The sequence below is a fragment of the Bufo gargarizans genome, chromosome 4 (assembly GCF_014858855.1).
Source record: "Bufo gargarizans isolate SCDJY-AF-19 chromosome 4, ASM1485885v1, whole genome shotgun sequence".
Taxonomy (NCBI): Eukaryota; Metazoa; Chordata; class Amphibia; order Anura; family Bufonidae; genus Bufo; species Bufo gargarizans.
In genome coordinates this window covers 517,511,730-517,526,172 of record NC_058083.1, presented here as the reverse complement: position 1 = coordinate 517,526,172, position 14,443 = coordinate 517,511,730, and the positions used below count along the sequence as shown (strand labels likewise).

The 14,443-nt window shown below is 42.0% G+C and overlaps 1 pseudogene; it reads left to right on the top strand.

Annotated features, from left to right (window-relative positions):
• The window catches only part of LOC122934011, a 213,912-nt pseudogene extending 202,759 nt beyond the window's left edge, over positions 1–11,153 (top strand).
• Positions 11,154–14,443: the final 3,290 nt, after the last annotated feature.

Sequence of the window (14,443 nt, the reverse complement as noted above, 5' to 3'; positions counted from 1 at the left end):
CCTCTAATGACTGCTTTGTGGGCTTCCCAGATCGTTGTACAAGGTAGTGACTCTTGATTGTAGAAAATAAAAGTAGACTGCACTCACCACTGTCAGAAGTTTCTTCTTTATTCCTCCATAGAGGTACAAACGTACATAGGGCTGGGGCGGACACACATGTCTCGAAACGCTAGACTGTAGTGACGGACGTTTTGCGCAACCATGCTTGTTCGGGCTACTGAGGTCATAGCGTCGGTACACACCTACTTAAAGGCATCACCCCGCATGGTTGTCACAGCAACCACCAACGCTTTCACCTTCTTAATGTGCAAGACTGATATGCTGCAGACGGATATGCTGAGATCCTGGGACGCTCCCTTTACTCTTTGGACCGAAAATTACACCTTTCATCAAAGACCAGGTGTTCCCTGTTATGGTCGACAATTCCATGGTAGATTCAAGGGTCACAAGGCGTCTACTAGTCCCATTGCTAGATGGGTTAGAAATGCCATTTCCCTTGCCTATTCTTCTTTGGACTTGTCTCCCCCAACTGGGTTTGGGCCATATTTGATAAGGGCCCCTAAAAGTTTAACTTATAGTTTATTTTTGCATGGGTGCTGTCATGGGTGAGGGGAAAACAAAAATTACTCAGTAATTGTTTTTCTCGAAACCCATGACACCACCCTAAAACTTCCCACCCTTAACTTAATTTAATCTTTAATAAAAAAATAAAAAAAGTGAACATTTGCCAATTGGGCAGATAGATGAATGGGGATATAATGTTCCGAACTGGTTCCCTTTTTTTGTATTGTCTCTTCTCTTATTTCAAACCTATTCTTTGGTGGTTGGCACGCCTCCGGAGGTTTGGTTATTATAATCACTGAGGTGTAGTGGGGGTGTGAACCATTTTATCTCTTCAGGTTTCCTGTCCTGGAGGACATAGTCGCATGGGTGCTCTCATGGTTTTGAAGAAAAACAATTACCAGTAGGAGTAATTTTTGTTTTCCACCTACACAAGGTGGAAATGGCTGGGAACCCTGGATTTCTCCCCCTTGGTGGAGTATTGAATAATTTGGCAATTATCATGGTCACCATTAAGTAACATTATGTCCCTTCTTTATATGTTTCAGCGCTTACTGAAGCTATGCGAAGGAGCGCTGATGTCGTTTACTTGGTTGCCTAAGAGCTTCAGCTCCGTGTTTCTTATGAAAGAACTGCAGGCGCAAACTGTAATGGCAATTCACATGCGCAGTAACTATTAGAATGCAGGCGGCCATCTTTCATGTTGTTCTCTATCTGTATATGCAGCTCACGCTGTGATGTGTATACATTGTGGCGGCGCATGCGCAGTGAAAATACAGGGATGGCAGCAGCGTGATAGATCCTCATGGAGTCCGGGACAGGGGGAGCCATGTACATGATTGTGTTTAATAATCAGCACAGATGCACTTTATGTATTACCACTAATCATGCAATTTACCCATATATTGAGATGACAAGATCAAGATATGAGTTTCACTGAATTATGGACAATTGATATATGTCTGTATAGTTTGTACACTGAATCATAATGATATTTGTTATTGTACTATTCTCACCACACTTTATTTACCCCTTAAAGACCGGTCCTATTTTTGTTCCCCACATTCCAATAGCCATAACTTTTTTATTTTTCCATTCACATAGCCTGTTTTTTGTAGGACAAGATACATTTTTTAATGCCACCTATGTGTTGTATTGGCCAACAGGGAAAAATTGTTTGTGGGGTGAAATTGAAAAGAAAAAAAAGAATTCCACCAAGGTTTGGGGGGGTTTTGAAATCATGGCGTTCCCTGTGCAGGATAAAAACCTTTGAAAAAAAATTAACATTTTCTTTGCATTGCCATATTTTGCCAGCTATAACTTTTTTTAAAATTTTGGTCTACAGAGCTGTATGAGGGCTTGTAGTTTTTATTGGTACCATTTTTGTGGTATGTACAACTTTTTGATCACTGTTGTTCAATTTGTTTTTGTGAGGGGGTACAAGATGACTATAAAATGGTAAATCGTGTGATTTTCATATTTTTTTTCCATTACTGCATTCAGCCCACAAGCAATTTTTTATATTTTGGTGTTTGTTTGTTTTTTTGGGGGGGGGAGGGGGGTTAACTTTCCTAACTTTAAAAAAAAATTATAATATTACCCCCGCCTAAGGGGGCTAAAACGTGGTATCATTTGATCTCTTCTCCCTTTCACCCTAATAGGATTTTTACACTGTCTATTCTGAGCTAACTGTCTCGTGCATAGCTCAGCACAGAGATTGCCATGGCAGGCCTAGAACACTTCTGCAGCCTCCATGGCAACCGATCAAAACCCATGATTTCACTGCGTGGGCTCCGATTTGAAGGCAGAGGGAAATGCATTTGTCTGTCTTAACTCACAGGTGGCGCAATCGGCGTTGATCGCAGCACCTGAAGGGTTTAATGACGGCCGCGACAGCTGCTCCCTTGTCATTGCAGCTGGGTATGGAGTGGGGTCACTGCAGAGCGTTAAGGGGTTAATTGATTATGCACTTTATGGGATAATTACCACGTGTGTGTATATGTACGTGTTTGGACACACCTTCTCATTCAAAGAGTTTTCTTTATTTTCATGACTAGGAAAATTGTAGATTCACACTGAAGGCATCAAAACTATGAATTAACACATGTGGAATTATATACATAACAAAAAAGTGTGAAACAACTGAAAATATGTCATGTTCTAGGTTCTTCAAAGTAGCCACTGTCACGGATGATCCGCAAGAATATTGAACCGTCCTCCCAATATTATCAATATTACTCTCCCTTATTGATCAGTAGGTCTATTAAACAGTAATTATTTCTCTAGGCCCCAGAACCTACAATTTGATTACTCAGAGAGTCTCCTTCTGTGTACCCAGAAAACAAAATAGTCCTTTTGTTCAAGTCAGTCAATAGATGCCCAGCAGATAACGCAATTACAGCTGGCTTCCTTAGGTTGACAAAAGAGCTTCCCTTTCTGCAGAGATATCACAGCTAGGTGTGAAGACTACACCTGGGGGGAGCCATTTGGTGTCGCTGCCATAAGGGGCTTGTAAGCTAGCTGGATGCAGACAGGCCGGCACCAAGGTTCCTAGATTGACAAATGAATCTGAGATATGATTTTTACCTTTTTAAGAGAGACCATGCATCTTACGGACGTAAAAATTACATAATCGTGTCACTAGGAATTCACTGGACATGTACATATGACAACTCTAGGAGATGCCCAGGTTAAGTTATGGCGTTACCCCATCATAGAATCAGGTATAATAGTCATATTTGGTATCCCTGGACTCCATATTTTGTGGGGAATGTGAATATGTGCTTGTTACTTGTGTACATCGGAGACATCCTGAGATATGGCACATACCATATTTCAGAACTGGCATTCATCTCAGGGATACAGCCTGCCCAGCAGGCGGACTCTCACTTCCCCGCCTTGATTCTGGGACCCTTTATAACAAAGACCTAGAATCTGCTAAAGGAGTTCTCCACTTTTAACAACACCTGAAGAGGGCCTCAGCCAGAGAACCCGTGGGCTGTAGGCATATTACACTGGACAAAGGCTTCTTGGACTTTATCCCTGCAACGGACTATTTCACCAACGGACATCTTTTCTGCGGAAACTAAGTATTTTCTTTCTTTTCTCTCTTTTTGTTTATTGGACTATACTTTCCTTTATTATTGTGTTAATAATTACTGTGCATCTTGATAATTTGTATTGTATATAGATATATAATAAATGACCTCCAAGTCATTTCTCTAGCCATATGCCTGTTTTCAAACACTGCAAAAACTTACCCTAGCCTCTCCGAAGAGAAAGCTACTCGGTTCTGTTATCTAGATAGCGGGTTCCTTGCTCCCATAAATTGCAAGGTGGTGGCAGTTAAACTACCCTGTGTGTGGTTCCGGTCCGGTCGCGCACACGCTTACTTGCGGTTAATCGGCGGTCCACTCCCTGCGCTTTCAGCCTATCGACTGTACGGACTCAAGTTAGACTGTCGGTGTGCTGAAAGTGGCTGGGAGGCCTGTTTGCGGATTGACCACTAGGGGCGCTGTGCCGGTTTCGTGATGTATTGTGGCCGCGGCGGTCGCAGTTCGTCACAGCCACCTTTTGCTTTGATTACTGCTTTGCACACTCTTGGCATTCTCTTGATGAGCTTCAAGAGGTAGTCACCTGAAATGGTTTTCACTTCACAGATGTGCCCTGTCAGGTTTAATAAGTGGGATTTCTTGCCTTATAAATGGGGTTGGGACCATCAGTTGCGTTGTGGAGAAGTCAGGTGGATACACAGCTGATAGTCCTAATGAATAGACTGTTAGAATTTGTATTATGGCAAGAAAAAAGCAGCTAAGTAAAGAAAAACAAGTGGCCATCATTACTTTAAGAAATGAAGGTCAGTCAGTCCGAAAAATTGGGAAAACTTTGAAAGTGTCCCCAAGTGCAGTCACAAAAACCATCAAGCGCTATAAAGAAACTGGCTCAAATGCGGACCGCCCCAGAAAAGGAAGACCAAGAGTCACCTCTGCTGCAGAGGATAAGTTCATCCTAGTCACCAGCCTCAGAAATCGCAGGTTAACAGCAGCTCAGATTAGAGACCAGGTCAATGCCACACAGAGTTCTAGCAGCAGACACATCTCTAGAACAACTGTTAAGATGAGACTGTGTGAATCAGGCCTTCATGGTAGAATATCTGCTAGGAAACCACTGCTAAGGACAGGCAACAAGCAGAAGAGACTTGTTTGGGCTAAAGAACACAAGGAATGGACATTAGACCAGTGGAAATCTGTGCTTTGGTCTGATGAGTCCAAATTTGAGATCTTTGGTTTCAACCACCGTATCTTTGTGCAACGCAGAAAAGGTGAACGGATGGACTCTACATGCCTTGTTCCCACCGTGAAGCATGGAGGAGGAGGTGTGATGGTGTGGGGTTGCTTTCCTGGTGACACTGTTGGGGATTTATTCAAAATTGAAGGCATACTTAACCAGCATGGCTACCACAGCATCTAGCGGCATGCTATTCCATCCGGTTTGCGTTTAGTTGGACCATCATTTATTTTTCAACGGGACAATGACCCCAAACACACCTCCAGGCTGTGTAAGGGCTATTTGACCATGAAGGAGAGTGATGGGGTGCTGGGCCAGATGACCTGGCCTCAAACAGTCACCGGACCTGAACCCAATCGAGATGGTTTGGGGTGAGCTGGACCGCAGAGTGAAGGCAAAAGGGCCAACAAGTGCTAAGTATCTCTGGGAACTCCTTCAAGACTGTTGGAAGACCATTTCAGATGACTACCTCTTGAAGCTCATCAAGAGAATGCCAAGAGTGTGCAAAGCAGTAATCAAAGCAAAAGGTAGCTACTTTGAAGAACCTAGAATATGACATATTTTCAGTTGTTTCACAGTTTTTTGTTATGTATATAATTCCACATGTGTTAATTCATAGTTTTGATGCCTTCAGTGTGAATCTACAATTTTCATATTCATGAAAATAAAGAAAACTCTTTGAATGAGAAGGTGTGTCCACACTTTTGGTCTGTACTGTATATATATACATATATACACACACACTATTTGGCACATGACACTTTGCTTGACAGAGGCCCCACTGAGGTTAGCTGAAATGTTGCAATAGCATGGGCGAATAAAAACTCCTAATTTTTCACTATTTTGGAGTGCTGCCTCTTTTTCTAATTTTCTCAAACTTTGGATTCTGGTCAATGATCCTGAGAGGTATTGTGCCTTCCACTTTTGATTGTACTGCTTTCCTTTTTTTCTTTATACTATATATGTGTGTGTCAGTGGCGGATTATAATTTGGGTGTCTGGGTCGTTTGCTTCGGGCCCAGCATGGCTGGGGGGCCCAACACCAACCCAAACACCTACAAACAACGGCGGTGCACGGGGGCGCAGGTAAGTATTAGCTTTTATTTTTTGGGTGTGCCAACTTTGGGGGACATTACTGGGGGGCACAGGAGAATATCACTGAAGGGATAGTGGGGAAAAACTACTACGTGGGGGAAAATTACTAGTGTGTGGGAAATTAGTACTCTGGGGGCAGTGTGGGGGACAATTAATACTGTGGGGGAAAGCACTACCATGGAGGGAATTAATACTGTGGGGGAAGTGTGGAGAAATTAATACTGTGGGGGCAAATTACTTAATGGATGGCAGTGTTGGGGCAAATTATCTAATGGGGCAGTGTGGGGGGTTATTACTTGATGGGGACAGTGTGGGGGGCAAATTACTTTATGAAGGGCAGTGTCAGGGCAAATTACTTAATGAATGGCAGTATGGGGGCAAATTACTTAATGGATAGCAGTATGGGGGCAAATTACTTAATGGATGGCAGTATGGGGGCAAATTACTATATGGATGGCGGTGTCAGGGCAAATTACTTAATAGATGGCAGTGTCGGGGCAAATTTACTTAATGGATGGCAGTGTCGGGGAAAATTTACTTAATGGATGGCAGTGTCGGGGCAAATTACTTAATGGATGGCAGTGTCAGGGCAAATTACTTAATGGATGGCAGTGTCGGGGCAAATTACTTAATGGATGGCAGTGTCAGGGCAAATTACTTAATGGATGGCAGTGTCGGGGCAAATTACTTAATGGATGGCAGTGTCGGGGCAAATTATCTAATGGGGCGCAGTGTGTGGGGTTATTACTTGATGGGGGCAGTGTGGGTGGCAAATTACTTTGTGGGGGGAATTACTACATGGGAGGCAGTGTGGAAGAAATTACTATATGGGGGCAGTGTGGGGGAAATTACTATATGGGGGCAGTGTAGGGGAAATGACTATATGGGGCAGTGTGGGGTAAATTACTATATGGGGCAGTGTGGGGTAAATTACTATGTGGGGGCGTTTCTATTAGGGAACATTATTTTTGTGGACACTATACAGGCATTATTACCTGGAGCCAATATAGGGTGTTATTATTACTGGGGGCACTTTAGGGGACATTATAATTGCTGTAGACACTATAGGGACCTTTGGGGTAATTTATCAAACTGGAGTAAAGTAGAAATGGGTTGGATACCATTGCAACAGATTTCACCTTTCATTTTTGACAGCTCCTTTGGAAAATGAAAGGCGGAATCTGATTGCTATGGGCAACTAAGCCAGTTGTACTTTACACCAGTTTGATAAATGACCCCAATTATGAGAAATCGAACGTGTCTGTAACAAACTTTGTAGAGACGAGATGCGGCTGAAAGAATTTGTCATGGCGTTCTGGGTCAAACGGAGGAGAAGAGGAAAGAGAAGAGCTACATGACAGGAGAAGTCACTGGATGTAACAGGTATGTGGTGCTGTATTCCCCTGTATGTAGAGCTGGCTCACTACTGTGACCTGCGTCTCATCTTCTCCTCCAAGTCTTTTTTTTATCATAATCGTATGTATTTTAAATTTGGCAACAAAAATTTAAATTTGTCACCTGCAGTCCTGTGTAGCAGCCCAGATAACAGTGATAACTTTCTGTGTACAGATAATGTAGTAGATGTTCCATGCAGTCCTATGTAACACCCCACATAACACAATAGTTCACTTTGTTATGTGGGGTGTTACATAGGACTGCAGGTAACATCTATCAAATCTGTACTCAGAGAGTTATGAGATGGTGGGGGTCCGACGCCTGGCACCCCTGCCAATCAGCTGTTTAAGGAGACCGCGATGTTCCAGTGAGCGCCGCAGCCTCTTTGCTCCTTACCAAGCACAGCGCTGTCCATTTGATCGCACTGCGCTTGGTACTGCAGCCCAACGCCAATCACTCAGATGGAAAAGAGCTGCACCTAGACCATGTGAAAAATGTCATATGGCCTGAGAAGAGACTTTGGCGCTTACGAAGCAACGCAACCTCTTCATACAGAGTGAGGGCGAGCTGGGTAGAAAGACCCCGGCCTATCATGCACTTAATCCGCCCCTGGTGTGTGTATATATACACTGTATTAGCATGTAATGTGTATGAGTAGTGCTCATCTGTACAGTAGATTCATGTAATTTGTGTCTATGTAGTATGTACTTACATGTGTGTAATTTAATGATGGACCTTTATATGTGAGTGAATCTATCTTGTTATATAGGCTGGGTTCACATCATAATTGCGATATATGTTTAGTTTGTTCTTTGGGAAAACTGTCAACATAAGGCTACTTTCACACTCGCGTTTGGTGTGGAACCGTCGTGCATCTGCACAGACGGAACCGTTCAGATAATACAACCGTCTGCATCCGTTCAGAACGGGCCCGTTTGTATTATCTTTAACATAGCCAAGACGGATCCGTTTTCTATTGTGCCAGATTGTGTCTTAGAAAATTGATCCGTCTCCATTGACTTACATCGTGTGTCAGAACGGATCCGTTTGGCTCAGTTTCGTCAGACTGGCATAATGCTGCAAGCAGCGTTTTGGTGTCCGCCTCCAAAGCGGAATGGAGACGGAACGGAGGTAACTGATAAATTCTGAGCGGATTCTTTTCCATTCAGAATGCATTAGAGCAAAACTGATCCGTTTTGGACCGCTTGTGAGATCCCTGAACGGATCTCACAAACAGAAATCCAAAACGCCAGTGTGAAAGTAGCTTAAAAGGTAAATGTGTCCACAGGCTTTTGGTCTTCATCTGGCTTCTATACATCAGTATTCCATGCAACTATATCCAGTAAAAAAAGAGTTAAATGTCACTGTATGGTATCTGTCATGGTGTACTTTCACACTAGCGTTAAAGTTTTCCTGTATTGAGTTCCGTCCTAGGGGCTCAATACCGGAAAAAAAAATGATTAGTTTTGTCCCAATGCATTCTAAATGGAAAGCAGTCCGTTCAGTATGCATCAGGATGTCTTCCGTTCAGTCACTTTTACGGTATTTGGCCTGGAGAAAATACCGCAGCATTTTTTCCTCCGGCCAAACTTCCGGAACACTACCCTGAATGCCGGATCCGGTATAAATTTCCATTAAAATGTATTACTGCCGGAGCCGGTATCAAGTGTTCCAGTTAAATGGATCCGGATATCATGTCTGCGCATGCGCAGACCTTTTAAAAATTTGAAAAAAAAATAAGTACCTGATCCGTTTTTCCGGATGACACCTGATAGACGGATCAGGTATTTCAATGCATTTGTCAGACTGATCAGGATCCTGATCAGTCTGCAAATGACATGCGTTTGCATACAGTTTTCCTGATTAGGCAGGCAGTTCAGGCAACGGAACTGCCTGCCGGAATCCAACAACACAAGTGTGAAAGTATCCAGACACAGCAATTCAATGTATACATCCTGGGTGTATATGCTAGAGCCCATAAATGTGATATGAACAGACCATTATATGTACAGTACATGCTGACATTATTTATATGTATGTGGTATATGAGCAATAATATATTTATTATATCTGTGAGATAGATGGAAGTTGGGCTTTCAGCTTCAATTTCTGGCGTGTTTTGTTAGCAGTTAGCGGTCAGTGTGTGAGACGGACACCAGCTTATAGCACTGACTCACAGATCCCTTGTGAACCTATGAAGATGCTGGCTTCAGCACAAGAGAATACAAGTGACCAGCCTGGTGACCTAACAACATCATCTACTGGTCCAGGCTACTGGTCTACTGTCAAATTGTGATCGGTTTTCCCATAGTCAGTTGATATTTGAATTTTTCTCCATGACTTGTAATTTGTATGGCTTTTCTTTATGTCAAAATTTTATAAAATATATATAATTTTAAGGTTCTATTATTTTAAAATGATAAAACTTAGATTTATTCTTGGCAGATGACTGTACCAGGAGCTCAGACAAACATTTGATGTTGGATTTTAGAACAGATGAGTGTGGTGTCACAGAAGATACACATGAAGAGCATGCCATTATCTCAGAAAAATCCTCAGCCTTTCACAGCAAAGATCTATTATCTGATCCTTTGGGTGGATTTCAATCTTCTGATTCATTACAGACTGTTAAGCAAAATAAAAGACACAGAAGAAGTGTTCAACATCAAAGAAGTCACTCAGGGGAGAATGCTCTTTCATGCTCAGAATGTGGAAAACTTTTTAACTCTAAATCACATCTTGTTAGACATAAGAGAATTCACACAGGGGAGAAGCCATTTTCATGTTCAGATTGTGGGAAATGTTTTACTCATAAATCGACTCTTGTTAAACATCAGAGAAAACACACAGGGGAGAAGCGATTTTCATGTTCAGAATGTGGGAAATGTTTTCAGCGGAAATCATGTCTTCTTAACCATCAGAGAATTCACACAGGGGAGAAACCATTTTTATGTTCAGAATGTGAAAAATATTTTAACCGTAAATCACATCTTCTTAGACATAAGAGAACTCACACAGGGGAGAAGCCATTTTCATGTTCAGAATGTGAAAAACATTTTAACCGTAAATCACATCTTCTTAGACATAAGAGAACTCACACAGGGGAGAAGCCATTTTCATGTTCAGAATGTGAAAAACATTATAACCGTAAATCACATCTTCTTAGACATAAGAGAACTCACACAGGGGAGAAGCCATTTTTATGTTTAGAATGTGGGAAATGTTTTCAGAAGAAATCATATCTTCTTAACCATCAGAGAATTCACACAGGGGAGAAGCCATTCTCATGCTCAGAATGTGGGATTATTTTTACTAATAAATCAACTCTTGTTAGACATGAGAGAATTCACACAGGAGAGAAGCCATTTTAATGTGCAAAATATGATAACTAGAGAACTTTAGAAAAATTCAGTGCTGCAGCTTGGTCAAAGTTCAACAAGAAATTTCATTTGTTTCGAATTAATTTGTCACGAATCACTATGTTAAAACCCCATTCAGCCTATCAATCAATAAGACCATTTTTAACGGCCCCTTAGACCGAAGTGCACCCATCTAACAGACATTAAAAACGGTAATGTGCTAGTGTAATATGGCCTTTTGGGTTTAAAAAAAAAAAAAGGTATTTTTTTAGTCGAGAGGAGCAAACTGCCTCTGTGCGAGCAAGTGAATTAGGCGAGTACATTTTTTTTTCTTTCTGTTTTTTCTAAGACAACTTAAGCCGCCTTTTAGGAAAAATTATTCATGAAGCCCAAGGAAATTCGGCCTCATTTAAAATCATATTTTTCCTAAAATTCACACTGAATTCCACTTCGGATGGTTCGCTTCGCTGAACGCTAGTGATAACTAAGGATCGACCGATTATCGGATTTACCGATATTCATGATTTTCAAAGTTATCGGTATTGGCATCTAACGTTGCCGATAAAGCGACCAGTGCACATGTTCGGATGAGGGGGGATGAGGGATGGCGTACTGCGCCACCAATGTTTTTAATACTGGGGTTTGGGGGGGAGCGCACTGCACCACCAATGTTTTTAATACTGGGTTTTGGGGGGATGCAATGCGCCACCAATGAAGTTAACTAATTTATTCAAATTCAACAGGAGGCGGGAGCTCACTTCAGAATTATATAGCTGCCGCACCTGAGGGGTTAACTACCACGGATTGCAACTACCTCTCATAGAAGTCTCATAGAAGTCGTGTGCGGCTATATGATTCTGCAGCCAGCACCCGTCTCCTGTATTTGAATAATGGGCGAGTGTGCTCCCCCCCCAAACCCCAGTATTAAAAACATTGGTGGCGCAGTGCGCCCTCCCTCATCCCCCCAAACCCCAGTATTAAAAACATTGGTGATGCATGGTGCCTCCCCAACCCCCCAGTATTAGTCATTGGTGGCAGTGGCCACAGGGTCCCCTCCTCCTCATTGGTGGTGCTGTGGCAGCTTCTGATCAGAGCCCCAGCAGTGTAATCCTGGGGCTCCGATCAGTTACCATGGCAGCCAGGATGCTACTGAAGCCCTGGCTGCCATGGCACTCTCCCTGCTGATGTGTGCACAGGGCAGCAGGGAGAGTGTGAATAGGACAAGGGTTCTAGCCCCTAAGGGGGCTAATAGTAATAAAATATATATATATTTAAAAAACACAAACGCGAAAATATTAAGTATAAATGAAAAATAAAGATTTTTTTTCGAAAAAGCTAAACGTTAACAATAAACATGTTCATTTAACAGCAGATTTATGTAAAAAAAAAAATTTTTAATGAAAATGCACAGAATATCGGTATAAATTATCGGCCTGAAAGTTCACAGGTTATCTGTATCTGCTCTAAAAAATCAATATCAGTCGATCCCTAGTGATAACCATAAAGTAGATCTTGTTAGACATTGGAGAATCCACACGGTGAGAAATTATTTTTATGTTCTGAATGTGGAAAATGAAATAGAATTCAGTGAAGTCTTATCACACATAAGTGAATTCATACAGGGCCAAAGCCACTTTCATTTTCAGGAGAGCTCACAGAGGAAAAAAAATTTCTACCAAGGGATTTTTTTACATTTTCTCAACTTACGTTATAAGTTGTAGTTTTTATGGTGCTATTTTTGGGTACACATGACCTCCTAATTAACTTCTTTTTTTTTTACTGTTTCTGGGAGAGAGATGGGGAAAAACATCAATACTGTTTTTACGCTATAAAATTTGTAGTGTTTATTTTTTGGCACAAATGACATAATAACTTTATTCATTATTTGATTATTGTGATACCAAATACATCATTTAAAAAATAAAAAGGTTTTACTACTGTTGCACAATAAAAACCTTATTTTTTTTCAAGTAGAACATGTCTTTTAATTGCCAACTCCCAAGACACACAACTTCTTTTTTCTTTTTTTTTTTTTTCTTCTTTCCAGGGAGCTGTATGAAGGCTTGATTTTTGTGGGATGACTTGTAGTTTTCATTGGTTTCCTTTTGGGTTACACATTGACTTGAATGGGCCTGCAATCCGTAAGTTATGTCAAAAGATAGGACATATCCTATTTTTTGCGGTGCAGAGTCACGGATTCGAAGCCCACGGAAACACTCAGAAGCTCGTCCAAGGACTTGGAGTCTGTGCCTCCACACTGTAAAAGATTGGACATGTCCTATCTTTTGATGTATTTTGTGGATCTCGGACCTATTCAAGTCAATGGGTCCGAACCGCCATACGAACTTCATACAGCCGATACCCATGTTTTGTGGACCGCTATTTGCAGTCCGCAACAGGGGCACGGCAACCATGCGGTTTTGTGAATGAGCCATAAAATCAGGACCTGAGCGTAAATGTAAAATGTAATGCACGCACTCTCAGGTCCTGAGTAATTTTAAGTGAAGTACTGCATGAAACAAAGTAAATGACCCTGCACTGTAATCGGGATCCGTCACATGATTCCTTTAGAGTTTATATAACTGTGTCAAACATGTTGTTACCATTTGTTAATAAATATCAGCGTTTTGGCCTATGTCTCAATATTCTTTAGATGATAAGATATGGCCCCAGAACCTACGGCGTTAAGGAAGAGTTGGTGGTCACTGTGTGTGCAGATGGTGAGGGGAGACTTCCATCGTGGATCCCAGACTTTGTGGAATTTTTTAGGACACTTCGAGGCTCATTTATCAAAGAGACTTTTTACTCTTTGATAGCCGCTACACTGCCGAAGGATGTGCCTAATTTATCACAAAACATGTAATACATCATAACTTAGGCGTATATTCTGGCAGTGTGCGTCTGAAGTGAAATTCTACTCCACTCCCTGAGTGGAGTAAATTTTAGACAACTTTTACACCTGAAATTGCTAAAATGTTTGTGAATGTGCCAGTGCCAATTTTCCATTCCCGCCATTACCTAGGGGCGAGAAGAGTGAAAAAATGTCTGAGTGATAAAGTATCGTCACAAAGGCTTGGGCCTTGCAACTTTCCATACTCCAAAAGTTGACATAATGCTGTAAGTAAATGACTAGAGTTGAGCGAACACCTGGATGTTCGGGTTCGAGAAGTTCGGCCGAACTTCCCGGAAATGTTCGGGATCCGAACCCGACCCGAACTTCGTCCCGAACCCGAACCCCATTGAAGTCAATGGGGACCCGAACTTTTCGGCACTAAAAAGGCTGTTAAACAGCCCAGGAAAGGGCTAGAGGGCTGCAAAAGGCAGCAACATGTAGTTAAATCCCCTGCAAACAAATGTGGATAGGGAAATGAATAAAAATAAAATAAATAAAAATTAACCAATATCAATTGGAGAGAGGTCCCATAGCAGAGAATCAGGCTTCATGTCACCCACCACTGGAACAGGCCATTGTCAGATATTTTGGCCCTGGCACCCAGACAGAGGAGAGAGGTCCCATAGCAGAGAATCAGGCTTCATGTCATAGCAGAGAATCAGGCTTCACGTCACCCAAAACTGGAACAGTCCATTGTCAGATATTTAGGCCCCGGCACCCAGACAGAGGAGAGAGGTCCCATAGCAGAGAATCAGGCTTCACGTCACCCAAAACTGGAACAGTCCATTGTCGGATATTTAGGCCCCGGCACCCAGACAGAGGAGAGAGGTCCCATAGCAGAGATTCAGGCTTCA